This window comes from Notothenia rossii (genome assembly GCF_949606895.1).
Source record: "Notothenia rossii genome assembly, chromosome: 10".
In the NCBI taxonomy this organism is placed as follows: Eukaryota; Metazoa; Chordata; class Actinopteri; order Perciformes; family Nototheniidae; genus Notothenia; species Notothenia rossii.
Window position 1 is genome coordinate 26,095,879 of NC_136908.1, and position 13,510 is coordinate 26,109,388.

Below are 13,510 nucleotides of genomic sequence, written 5' to 3' on the forward strand. Positions count from 1 at the left end.
ATGTCTCAGAATCCAGTTACAGTATATAACCCTTCTCAGTCTAATTTCTTGCAGCTAGTTCTCCATTCGGGCTTGATATTAAAGCTCAATACTATTGACCGCAATGTGTCTCTGACAACGATCAGAAACGTTCCAATGCATGATCAGTTTCACAAGCATTTGTAACAGGTATTTAATGAGATTGGAGCCGCAACTCAGTTTTATTATGAAATTAATTTGGCAATTGTTGTTTAGATGAATTGTCTAAAATGTCAAAAAATTGAAAGAATCCTCATTGCTATATCTCCAATGTTACTTCAGGTGCCTTGTTTTATCTGACCACAAGTCCAGAACCAAAGATATTTAGTTTAATTGGATATAAAACAGCAAAACAGCAGTTTTGTCATTGATCCCTTAATCATTTCAACCTATATTTTCAAGGTTCAAGGTTCTTTATTGTCAAACTAACATAGCTACAGAGTAATGTCATTGAAAATCTTATGTCACAGGCTTCTTCAACAATGCAACACAATAATACAGATAAGCAGACAATATTAAAAGCAATATTATATTAAAAGTAATACAAAAGAAAAATAGTTGTAAAAATAATTGAGAAAAAAAAGTGGAAGAGTGCAATACAAGTCTATACAAGTTATTGGAATGATATATTAGATAATAGATAATTACTAAGTAGCAGATGAATGTTATGAAATTGTTTCAGCAGTTCAGTTGTTTAACAGTCTTAGTGCCTGCGGGATGAAGCTGTCTCTGTGTCTGGTGGTATTAGTCCGGATGGACTTTTTATTTACTTATAGGGAAGTTCTTTTTTGTATGTTACTTAATATTTGAGACCTTTGGCTTGTTTTTTTAATAAGAATATTGATTCTGTTCAAATTAAGAAAGTATTGTCTAAAACTCTGGTATCATACTTTTTCTAATAATACCCAATCCTTTTCTCCAGGGATTGGTATTATGGTATGTTGCTTAACTTGCAAAGTAAGGCCAATTCTGTTTTGAATCAAACTCTTAGTCTTATTATTGGCATGCACCCAACTGTGTGGATATTCTGAGTAAGTTCTGTCCCTAAGGCCTCTTAAATATATTCACGTACTACTCCTCTCCTTCCATCTATATTTCATGCCCTGCAGGCACCACTGTCTGCATGGTTGGTATTTCCAGACTAAGTTATTCAGGCCATTGAGAGTGTGCTTCATTTACTGTGTGTCTGTGACTCAATGTTCAGCATACTGTATATGCATATATCTCACTAAGTAAAGGATTCACAGCACACTGACTGACAATTATAGTGACAGAAAGCCTCAAATTTAAGGCGACAGAACCCAACCCAACTAGTGAGAGCCAAAAGGAGTAAAAAAAAAAAGAAAAGCTGTTCTGTGTGGACTTTTGGTTTGTTTGGAGTATTTTGGCGAAATGTGGTCAGACTTTGGAAGAAGTCCTCCTCACTCAGACAGGCTGAGAATGTTTTCCACAGAGCTCCTGGGACAAAAGCTCCCTCGCTTCACTGAGCACTCCCAAAGGAGTTCCTTAATATTTTAAACACTGCTGCTTACTTAGTGAAGCTCACTTCATTTGTAAGCATGTCGTCACCTCAAGACCATTGCTCCCATTGTGGGCTTTTGTCAGCTATTTCCAGGCACTTGGTACAGAATCAGCTCTTTGACACAAGAGCCTGTTGATGCTCTCCTGTGTGTGTTGGGACAAGCGGGGCCACTTTGACACATGGCTTTGATGACTCATTCCTGACAGTAGAGTTCACCCTTCAAAACATCTTGACATTCTTCTCAATTTAACCTTGGTCTACCAGACAGCTTTGGGTTCTTGACCTAGATATTTCTGAGCTCATTTAAGGCTTATGCAGATCTCTGAAAAAGGGCCAAAGAGCTGAATTTGCTGAACTAACAATGAACTCATTTTTGTTAACGGGGTCATGCAGCTGATCCTTTGCCACTCCAGTTTATTATTGTAACTCAATCTTGAAAATGACTCGGTTAATAATTTCGCAACGATGTCATCACTATCAATGAAGTGAGCCATCATGAACGAGAACGAACCTATGCTAATCATACATCTATCGATCATAAATCTATCGATTAGATTTATGATTAGAAAATGATAAAAGTAGGGTGGACATGTGGATATTATTCGGCTGAACAAAACGTGCATTTATCTAAAAGGTTCATTTTCCACAGACCAAAATCCTATGGAGAAATCCCATTGCTTTCTGTCGAGGAAATCCGAGCGCTGCTTACTTCCGGGTTTTAGGACGCGTCACTGCACCACTTGCATAGAGCTCACAGCGGGCGGAACTTGTCATAAAGTCTGCGAAAATAAAGCCCGCCCATTTAGAGGGAAGATATGATTGGTCAATTGTACTGTCATTTGACATTACTCTCTCGTTGAGTTACTATACAGTAGCAGGCCCTCTGTGAATTTACAGCAGGACCACCAATCAGCTCCTATCTTCACACAGTAACTCGCAGAGACAGCTCAAGGAGCTTCTTTCATTTAACCCTTCACATTCAAACCGAAACTGAACAGGCAGATTCGAAAGATTTATTTCTTTGGAAATGTTATTTTAAATACAAATAAATCAAGTTATTTTGGTAAAACTAATAAAAATATAACAAAAAAAATATTTACATTTTTCTTTTTTTCTTTTCAAATATAATTGTTTAGACTATCTTAGGCTCTCAGAAAGGGCATGATGGCTCGCCACTGATGGAAGCTTTTCTTTCTAATTTACTTTCTTACTTAAAGGTGGGGTAGTTAAGTTTGAGAAACCGGCTCGAGATACCCTTTTTGTTATATTCCATGGAATGCTCTTAACATCCCGATAGCAATGAATATCTTAAGTGCTTTGACAAAAATCCATAAAAAAATATCATCTGTGGAAGCCGTAGTACTTTAAACCAATCATCTGAGCCGGCCCGGCTAAAATAAATGGATGGCCTACCTGCCTTTCAGCCTTCCATCTGTGCACAAACTTATCTCGTGCCCTCATTGGTCATGTGCATGTTCGTGTGTGTTGGAGGAGGCGCTCTGTGAGGAAGTGGCAGATTTTTTCCGGCTGTGTATTTTCAAATTCTAGCGCACTCGAGCTGGTTTCTCCAAAATTACCTACCCCACCTTTAACTCTGAAAATGTATTTTCTTTTGTTTAGCATTCTTCTGTTTCTTACCTGATTTCTGCATTGTTTTGTTTCCATCTTCTCCAACTCAACAGTGCACTACTGTGAGTGATGCCTCCTGTATGTTATATGCCTGCTTGAAAGTTGGGCCTTTCAAGCAGTGCAGGTTCAAACCAGCCATATCCAGTTAAAAGGAAGGTCAGGGCAGGGGTCAGTGCTCTTGAGCTCTGACGGTTTAGTGTTTCAGACGTACGTGTCAAAGTGGTTTCCTGACAGTGGCAGGTTGTGTTTTGAAGAGCTACTTCAATATTTTACACAGATACTCAGAAAGTAATTGATTAATCATAAGACTTAAAAGAAGTGGCTACATTATATACAGTATACAAAAACATTAATATAGGAGTTCTACCCAGATTAATATGTTCAGGGGGAAACAAGCATATAGTACACATATAAATAATAAAGCTGTGTTCTGCTTATCAAGTTCAGGTACTAACAATGACACTAGCCCTTTTTGGAATCATTCAGTGGATTCCCTTTTTCACAATAACGGTGATACAACCTCACGTAGGGATTGCCTTTGTTTGAACTGGAATGAGAGTTATGAACGGTGCACACAGAGTACTGAACAGGCCACAGCTGACAACCTGTTTCCTAATGAGCTCTGCAGGTGATTCTGGGTCATCAGCTGTTGTTTCCAAACCTGCAGCCCTGAGGGAAGACCGTTGTGTCTATAACATGAACAGAGACAGACAGGAAGTGCTTGCTATTGTCGGCAATACCATGTGACATTGTTTTGACATCACTTGTGATTGCAGTATCAGTTAGACAGGTGATAATTAAGCTGTAACAAATCCATGTGTTTTGGTGATATTTTATATTGTTTAATTTATTAGATATTCAGATAAGGAAACTCAGAACCAAAAATTGAATATACACTGAACAAAAATATAAACGCAACACTTTTGTTTTTGCTCCCATTTTTCATGAGATGAACTCAAAGATCTAAAACATTTTCTATATACACAAAATAACAATTTCTCTCAAATATTGTTCATAAATCTGAAAAAATCTGTGATAGTGAGCACTTCTCCTTTGCCGAGAAAATCCATCCCACCTCACAGGTGTGGCATATCAAGATGCTGATTAGACAGCATGATTATTTCACAGGTGTGCCTTAGGGTGGCCACAATAAAAGGCCACCATTAAACATGCATTTTTGCTTTATTGGGGGGGTCTGGGGGGGTCCGAAAACCAGTCAGTATCTGGTGTGAGTGTTAGGATTAGGGTTAGGGTAAGTGTTGCGTTTATATTTTTGTTCAGTGTAGCTTTAAGCAAATGCTTTCTAAACACCTAAAGGGGTTAGTCCTGACTTTTTAAAGGGGAGATTATATGGCCTACCTATCCATTTAAGTGTATCACCTTTAAGCTTGGAGAATCAGACACCAGTGTGGCAGCATAATGTAATTTAGAAACATAAAAAGAAAAGCCCACCTTAAAAAAAAAACAATGTCAGTTTAAGTGTACACTTCATCGAATTTTACCTCGCATTACGGTTATTTTCATTTGTATAATTGTGTGACTTTGATGTTTAAAAGGACTAGTAAACGTTTACCACGCCACAAAACATCTGAACTATATCGGTTTAATGATCATGAGGGGAAAATGCTTCTACTGAAACTCTATCGATTGCAGCTTTCCGTTGTACAGATAAACAACATGTATGCTTTCCAGAACCAACTTAAAAGCAACAACATGATTGGGGTTATTATGTGGTTTCCTCATGACCTATAAGTATATGGTTTAGGTTGTAATCTCCTATTTAGTGATGAATAAGTATCCCACTTTGATTTGCTTCCTTATTTCCCCTCAACATGTGTATCTGCAGTCGTGCTCTGTTTGATCTGCAGATAACAGTCCAGCATCACATCAGCATTTTCTTTTCTTCTTTACTGCTGCACTTTTGCTTGCCAAGAATATCCCAGCATATAACGATCCAATGCAGGGGATAAATAAGTGGCTGCTGTATTTGAGCGGTGGGGCTCATAGTTTAAAACACTAAATATGCTTGTGAAATGGACATCTTTCTGTACATTTGTATGTCTTGAACGCCTGAACTGGCCTCATTAGGCGTGTCTGCTGAATGTTGCTGATGCATACATCCTGTCTGTGTTTCATGCTCAGATATGGAGGGATCATATGTCACTCTGTCTGTATCTGTAGAAGCAATATTAAGTTGCTCTCATATGCTTCAGCTGCTATTTGAGCTGAAGAAATTGGTGCATGGCCATGTTTCAGATTCCTCACCTGTTTCTGTCCAGCCAGGGATAGTAGTCACTCCAGATGGGAACACTATAACCACGTACACTGCATGCAGAGACATAAGAACACCAAAGAGTTTGCCCCGCCTTAATTCAATTGAAATCAATATGTTTTACAAATTAAAAATAAATATAATTACAACACATTTCCATTGTTCTTATCAGGTCTACTAAATGTTTGAGTGTCCTTCTGCTTGTTTTGGTTTTACAGCCGAAACGTTATTCTTATGATTCAGTTTTATAAATCCCATCAACAATATTTTCGGACACGACATCTCAACGTCAATGCTTTTTTTACCTTCCTGTCCAGCCGACTACATTTTTTCCACGCCCCTAAATACATGTATTAGCTGTATCAAATAACAACAAAGACCAAGAATATTTTTCATGCTTATGCTCTGTTTATGTAGATGATCAGATCAGATCAGATCGTGAAAAAAAATCAACTCCCCCTGTTCTTAAACTTTGGATAACCTGCACAGTATTTGGAGTTTTGCCAACATTCTTTAACGCCACCCAATTACACTCTTTATTCAAGAGTAATACAAATGCTCGCTTGAACTTTATCACATTAACTTTGTCATTACCTACTCGCATATTCTTGTGAATGCCCAATCTGTACTGCGTATATGCATTGGGCAAGAAAGTTTTAGATTACCAGCCGTTTTCAGCAAAACAGTTCTGATAAATGTAGTGTACACCATCTGCTGGTAACCAAACAGCAGACAAAGGCCATTTCTCAATCGCGAGTAAAACTGCTGCAGAGCAACTATTTCAAGTATACTATGTCATCGAGTGGCGCCAAAGGACTGTTTAAATGCATGTTAAATGCCCAGCATTCTGCGCCACTCTATGACGTAGTATACTTGAAATAGTTGCTCTGCAGCATGTGTACTCGCGATTGAGAAACGGCCAAGGTTACCGCTAACATTTAGCAGCTAAAGAGCTACATTGCTTTGATTACGACCTACAGTAACCGAGAGTGGATATTTGATCCCAATGTATCTTTGGCACATACATATCTGTTGCATGTTGCTAACAGGTTTGTCTTATCAACTTAAGACAAGTAATATGTTGGTATTAAGTACATTTACTCTCTGCTGCTTCTGCTGCCATAAAGTGGCCCAAAAAAACAGCTGATGACCCAGAATCCCCTGCAGGGCTTTTTAGCATCAGGCTGTCAGCTGTTGAATGTTCAGCACTCAAAATGTGCATTTCTTAACTTAAGGGGTGTGCATTTTCCTGTATTACGGGTTTTAGTAGGAAAGCCTTTCCTAATACACACCCCTTAATAAATGAACATTTTAGAAAAAGCGTAGAACTAACAAACCAAGATCGATAAGAAAATTAGGTAATGCAGAAAAGAGTTTGAGTAAACAAACCCCTAAAATAACAAACACCACAGTGACTACACTGAGGTGCTGTTTACACGGGAACGAAACGGGTTGTATCTGCTACTTTTTTCTTTCGTATAGCCCGTTCATCCACACGAGGCCGTAACGGAACCGCGGAAACGGACCCCTCAAACGATAACGGTTCCCAAGGTGGATAGATCTGTGGACGGAACGCTCTGGGGGGCCAAATGGCTCCGTGTGTAAGTCCTGTACGACCTTTCCCTGATAACGATGAAGCCATAGCCCCGCCTCCCCCCACCTCTGCTGCTCACTGCTGTAGCATGGTCAGTAGCTACTGCTACTGCTACTGACCATGCTACAGATGTTAGTGCAAAATCTACAGCTCCTCTACCACAACCAAAGTGGACATGGAGAACTACATGAACTACATGTTGCTAAATCCACCGTGGAGACAACCAAGCAACCATGGCAACCATGCTCAGGGGTCTTCTTCGCTGCTTTTGGTGTATTTTGTGGTGGAAGTAGAGCGCCACTTACAGGCCCGGCATATGTATACAGCGTCTCCAGCGGGTCGAGCGGTCTCGAGTGAAGGGACACGATTATTGAGCTGTATCGGTGTGAACGGAAGACTTTTTTGATTTCGATTTCGGTTCGTTTGCGTTTTGTTTGCATTTGCCTTCCCGTATAAATGGGCCCTGAGCCTTGATACTTGATCTGAAGTCTTTAATGTTGGTGCATTATGGGTCAATGCAGGATTGGGATAGCTTGCTTTGGACCTTTTTTTTCACCACTAACCTCAGATTTATTCAGCGATTGTTTAAAAGCAAATCAATTATTTCAGAAATAAACAGGATGGAATAAAAGTGACCAGTACCAGAAACATGGATTACAACAAGCCCAATATAAATCTAGGCACTCAGTCTTTGTTTCTCATATTCTGTTGTAGGTGTATAATTCAGTCTGTAAGAACTGATTGTGTGCTCTGTGTTGGCTCTGTATTGCTCAGTAATAGTAATGATAGTAGTGAGTGTAATCCTGTTACAGTTGTCAGTGAGTCTGTCAGTCATGCTGGTTTAAAAAATCTGGCCACAATCTTAGCGGAGCGTCCTCCTAATTTAGCTGATGTGATTACATAATGTCATTAACCCCAGGTTTCCTGTAATTCAGTAGGGAGACTGCCTCTGTACTGACACATCCTTTCTAATCATACACTCCCTCCTCTAATCCTCCTCTCGGGGGGACATGATTACACTCGCCTTGCTTTGTTTGGTTAGGGCAAGGGGAATCAGCTCAGGAATTGAAACCAGGTGACTCTTAAACCACTTGAAAGACGAGCTTTAAAACACAGCTGCTTTTGGGCTTGTAGCTGTCCCTGCAGGGGTCAGCAGGTGTCGCTGTTAGTGAAGCTACTGCAGGCTGATGGCAGAGTTGTCGGGGGCCTTAATGAGATTGCATTCACAGAGTTAAGTACTATGAAGATCAATGCTACTTCAAAAGCCATTTCCATCTGCTTTATTTGTCTTTCTTTAATTTTGCCCAGAAGGGTTTTGTGGTCTTCTCATTAATCTGCATCTTATACCGTTAAAAGCATTTCCAAAAGGTTTTGTTGGCACTGTTCAATCCATTATCAACTAACGCACAGTGTTTGTGTCAACACCACTCCCATTTTAAAGTGCTTTTTTTTTATACTAGCAGTTATATTTTTGGAACAGTAACTATTTCACTTTAGGAGAACTGCATTTTTGCTAAATTTGTCTCTTTCTCTGGTGTTTTTTCTTCTAGGTAAGTGGCTGTTCCTGCCTTTAAAACTGTTTGTGGGTTTGAGTTGTGGCTCCCTGGGGCCAGTTGGTGCTGCAAGTGGCACAGAAAGGGTGAGGTCCTTCTATGTGCTAAACATTTTTAAATTTTAACTGTTTTTGTAGCCTTTAGATTTAGCAAACATTGTCTCTTAGAAGAGAGTTTGATAAAATCTCTTTCTCTGTAACAGTGTCTCAATACGATTATCCAAATGTCTACAATAGTAACATACCAGCTTTGTATGTGGATATGAATACAGCTTTTCATTTGACTTAATGATAGTGACTGGCGGCCTGTGCTGTGTTTGTTGGTGGCATGAGATGCTGCAGGATGTTGGTCATTATGTCTGACATGCTCTTTGCTCTGATGCCAAGGGAATCAACTGTAGCCTATCTGATGTGCAGATCAAGGCAATGTCTCTGTCTCTCTTTCTGTATCTCAAATTAAATCTTGAGCCCTTTGGTGAGAGGATTGAATCACGTGTTTTTACAGTCTGCTTTTTGTGTGATATAAGCGCTGAAACTAATGATTATTTCATCTAATTCACCCCGTTTGTTTAGTAAATGATTATCCCGATTTACAGAGCTATTCAGCTTACTTTCATTGTCGGACCAACACTCCAAAAAGTATTATTTAGTTCACGATTAAAGTAAAAAAAAATTTTTATTTTGTTGTTGTCACTTGACAAATCAGTCTAATAAATGTTTCAGCGATACGATCGACTTGTTGATTGACTTGGGTGCCTCCGAAGTCTGATCAAATTTTAAATTGATTTAGAAGGCACGTTTAATTAGCATACATTTCTTTAAGCCCGCGTCACACTGTCCCGAAATTGACACCAGATGTACACACGATAAAGAAAATGTTCAAATGCGGCTCTGATCGTAACAACATCGGGCCATTCATGTGGGCATCTTAAGCCATCGTATGACCGCCGGTGGAGTTTCTCAGGCTCCGGCAGCATCTTCGTGAGTGGTGGCAAAATGCCGAAACACCTTGCAAAGGTTCATTTTCGTGTTGAATTTGTGTGTCCATTTTGCCCTTCGTAAGGCACTCGTGAGGGCATCTTGTCAAATCGTGTCATCTACGTCTTTACTTCGTGTGATCACCGGTGCCATCGGGCATTTTTCGCCTCACAAAGACAATACGAAGGAAACAAGAAGCTGCCCGATTGTCTTAGGAAGGAAACATGACTACATGAAGCCCTCGCAATGCCGTTGTGTAGCCATCGTATTATAGTACGATGACATCGAGATGGGACCACGGTGTGCAATGTTTCCTTGCAGATCGCTTCTCTGGTTGTTTTATTGCACAACAAAATCATGCAAACATATTAGGTAAATAACCCAATTTATGTTCTGTGAAACTGAAAAGGATTTTACATTGTTTTTGTTACTTCCATTGCAGTTGTATGTCCTAAATGTAATTTAGGTTAACTTCCTGTTTTATTTAGATGCTTTTATTTTGAAGGCAAGTTTACGCTGTTGACAGGAAGTTGTTATTGCTATGGAAACAACATGACAGAGAAAACTTAATATCTTCTACATATAAAGATGGAGAAAGTAAAGAACAAAGTCTGAAAATATCAGTGACCATTTTTATTATATACAATCTCAAGTTTCCAAAATGTAAAGTCCCATAGTACTTTCACATCATTGTTTTTGTTACTTTTGTTGCAGTTGTCTTAAATGTAACGTAAATGTTGCCTTCGTGTGTGGTTCGGGTGCCATCGTGTGGCCTTCTGTAGGCATCGTACTTTCTTCGGCTGTTGCTTCTGCTGTTGTTTGGACGTTGACCAAGTTCGAGGCCATCTTCGTACGAAATTCACAATTCCATATTCGTTTGTCCATCTGGTGTCAATTTCGGGACAGTGTGACGCGGGCTTTACTGACAGATGTTAGGACCTGGACACTTGTTTAAAGGTTTCTATTGTCGAGTACACTGCAATCTCTCTCTGTTGTCTCTCTGCATTAGACTTTTTTTTTGCTGTCATTTTGACGGACAGGATCGTAAAATTTCCGTCATAATCCATTATTACCCGTCATTTTATTTTTCATGTTTTAATGATGAGATGAGACATATTTAATATTTATGTTTGGGTACAGAGCAGCAAATGTTCATTCATTAATTTTTTATAATGATTCATAGAGAACTTTTAAGGGCATGGAGAAAAAAAAAGATGAACAGAGACACCGACCGTGTGGTCACTTTTCATGTCAACACGAACATGAATGATTTATTTGTTCCTGCACTGACAGCACAGCAGAGGGGGGCAGAGGCCGCTCAAAACACTGCGACCATTGTGCATAAACAGGCAAATATGAACAATGCCATCGTTTTAAATGAGACAATTACAATCAAAATATGAACAAAACATTTACAAGAACAACTCAATTGATCTGCTGTAGCCTAGCCTGAACGCTGATTTCTGCATCGTCGTGCACCCTTGGACAAATCCGTTACTCATCTTAGCTTTTCTACAGATGTCGCAGAACATTTTGCCATCTTCCCTCCTCAGCCACTTAAAGTCTTGCTCCCACTGAACCCGGTACTCCCGCTTGAACTCCTTGCCACTTGCTTGCGCCTCTGCTGCTGGCTGAACATTGTCAGTTTTAGTCTTACTGGCTTGTCCTTCATCCTCCACCGCATCAATCCCTCTTTTTTCACCTCGTTTATCCACACCATCACAATTACTGGGCTTAGTTAAACAACGAGGTAATCAACGAGGTCAAAAACAAGACTAGACAATAGCTACTTAATATACACACACTCACCACCAACTGGACAGGGGTGTGAATGACTAAATAATAGTTACATACTGCAGTACAGTAGATCGCCCTCAGTCTACCTGGCCACTAAGGATTTAATATAATGTGGACATTTTGGCGCTGTTCCGAGTTGTGTTCTAATCTGTCAAAATGACGGACTGCTTTCAGATTTTTCCTTCATTGTGAGAAAAAATCAGTCATTGACGGAAAATATTCGGTTAACGCGACCTCTGGTTTGGACACTCATCACTGAACATTTTGAACCAGGCCTTGTTGGTTTTTATAAAAAATTTGAATAAACTGATTTATTGATTCACAGACACTTTTTCTTTGCAGCAAAGCCTGCATTAAGTACCTTACATTTCCTACCATGATATGCATTCTATGTTTTGCAATCCAAAGTGAGTTATATTCAAACACCCCTCCTACTGAAATTCTCAGTAATTGTACGTTATAAAGCCATCGTCCTTGTGCCATTTCCAGAACTGTCCTGGCAATGAGATGAAGTTTTAAAAGCTGCAGAGGCAGTTTGTTTTCCAGCTCTCACCGCAGGCATAACAGCCAACAACAGCCAACAACAGCCAGCAACAGCCAGCAAGGTACCCCTGCATATAAAAAAGGCTGCTTTTTCTCTATGATACCTCTTCTTTGACACTCTATCACGCATTTTTGTCGTGGTGGTGTAAAATCTGGGAGTGATCTAGAAGGGGACAGAAGAGGGGAGGGGAAGCAGTGAAAGGGTTTATTCTATAGTAGCCCCTTTCACACTGTCAGGGTACGGTTTATGAGGATTTATAGGACTCCATTAATGTCCAGGTCCCCCCCCCACATATCATGCTGACACAATAACCTCAGAGTCCCCGCTTGACCAAAGAGGATTTTAGCTACGGGGGTGTTACTTTGCCAAAGTGCCTTTTAAGTGTTGTTGTTGCTTATCTGGCATGCAGAAACACCACTGTTGCCCCACAGTGGATTTACTACCCATTACCCTAAATTCCCTCGAGTCGTATCCTCTTAATCGCGGCAGTTGTACACAAAGTTTCTTCTTCATCTGGTAGTTTATTAGCGCCTAAGACAGTGTTCAAGGTCTGAGTGTAAGGAGATTTCATGAGTTGTGAAGATTGTTGACTGAGGCCTGCAAGCCTCCATGGAGTAAAACAAACGTTTGACTGTCTTATCTACACGCAGAACACCCTGGTGTGGGTTTCAATTAGGCTTTCAGTGCCATTCTGCATCACTGAGAACATTTCTTAAATATTATATAAATCTTTGAGGGAACAGTGCCATTTCTAACAGCCCTCATCTGCAGGAGTATCCCTACATGACAGCCACAACAAGAACATACCAACATAAACTTTATTTTTGAAGCTTAGAGCTTATCTCCTTTGGCAGCTTGCTAGAAATATTAAATTGCTGCAAAAGGTTTGGTGTAGTACTCTCGTTTCTTTGCATCAACTAGAGCTTAAAGGAACACCCAGTACTCTGCTTAGATTCACAGCAGTTTCAATACATTCCACCAGTGACCCAAGGCCACAAGAGAATGTCAAAAAGTCAAAATGTTCATAGAAAAAATGTGAACAACACTGCTGTCTAATTGACTTCTTCTTGAGATCGGTATGCACAGTATGTATTGTAAAAAATCCTTGCCTGCAGCAGAGCTTCTGGGTAATGTTGAAGAAGTGGTGCAAATAGCTGTGTAGTGTAGAAACTTTGAGTTTCAGACATAGTGTAGATACTCAAATTATAAGTATTCCTTTTAATAATTCAACTTCTCATCCTTGTGTTTTTTTATCTGGGGGATTATATATATTTCATAGCCTTGAGGGGAATGCGTGTGTCCTCTTCAAAATAATGTCAAAACCAGTCTGCGCTCACCTCATCCTGCACCCACACTGCCAGTCTTTTGATGTTTTTATCATCTGCAACTTTTGGATGGTCAATAATGGTTGCCTGGTGATGAATCACTGAAAAGCTTTCACTTCCAGGAAGAGTCTGTCTGTTTTTGGGTTGCCAGTAGCGATGCTATCTCCTCTGACCACTGTTCTGGACTCGTGTATTTACTCATATTTCTGTAATGTGTCATGCTTCCATGGTTACAGGCATTTCTGGCCGACCACAACCTATCATGGGTTTTTGGATGAT

General features: G+C 39.8%; 1 protein-coding gene across 6 annotated transcripts in view; it reads left to right on the forward strand.

Moving 5' to 3' along the window:
• pleca (plectin a) overlaps window positions 1–13,510 on the forward strand; it is a 105,673-nt gene that overhangs the window by 19,779 nt on the left and 72,384 nt on the right. The gene's annotated exons all lie outside the window — the stretch shown is intronic.